Here is an 844-nt window from a genome sequence, read left to right as displayed (position 1 = left end):
GCCTCTCGCCCTATGACAGCTGGGATAGGCTCCAGCGCCCCCGCGACCCTGAAAAGGATAAGCGGAAGCGAACGGATGGATTTAAATAGTTAAAAGTTGAAATGTGAATAGTTGGTTTTTGTATTACATGATTTATTTATTAAATTTTATGTGGAGTGAATAAATAAAAGTATATTTACGGTGGCCCCTACAGACAAAACACATACAAACTCCAAAACACGTAAAAACACGTATGAACTCCGAAGCACGTACAAACTCAGAATTATTTGACTGTATATGAATGCTTGTGTATAAATACACAAACAATACACATGTGCTTTCATGCTTTCAATTGTGTAATTTAAGTGATCTAGTAGCTCTGTTTTGGAAGTTCAGTTCATGCTAGAACTGTGTTTTGGAGTTTGTACGTGTTTTGTCTCTAGGGGCCACCGCATATATTTATATATAAACATATATAAATAAAACCACTTTTGTTTTTTACATTAGTAATTCCTTTTGTACATAATTTTATATTATTGTTAATAATAAATTATTAACGCAACAAAACAACCTGAAGAGCCGGTTCGGAGCTGAAAGAGCCGGAAATCCCATCACTAATATGTGTGTGTTATGAGAGTGTGAGTAATGTGCATGTCTAAGTTGTGGAATAAAATTGAGGCACAGGTGGCCAGAAGGGGACAGACGGTGGGGAGTGTCTCCCCTGTACCCTGGTGACCAGAGATGGGCAGTAACGCGTAACGCGTTACTGTAATCTGATTACTTTTTTCAAGTAACGAGTAAAGTAAGGGATTACTATTGCAAAAACGGTAATTAGATTACCGTTACTTTCCCGTAGGAACGCTGC

The sequence above is a fragment of the Pundamilia nyererei genome, unplaced genomic scaffold (assembly GCF_000239375.1).
Source record: "Pundamilia nyererei isolate P.nyererei 1_Seehausen unplaced genomic scaffold, PunNye1.0 scaffold00496, whole genome shotgun sequence".
Lineage (NCBI taxonomy): Eukaryota > Metazoa > Chordata > Actinopteri > Cichliformes > Cichlidae > Pundamilia > Pundamilia nyererei.
This window is presented reverse-complemented; position numbering follows the sequence as displayed.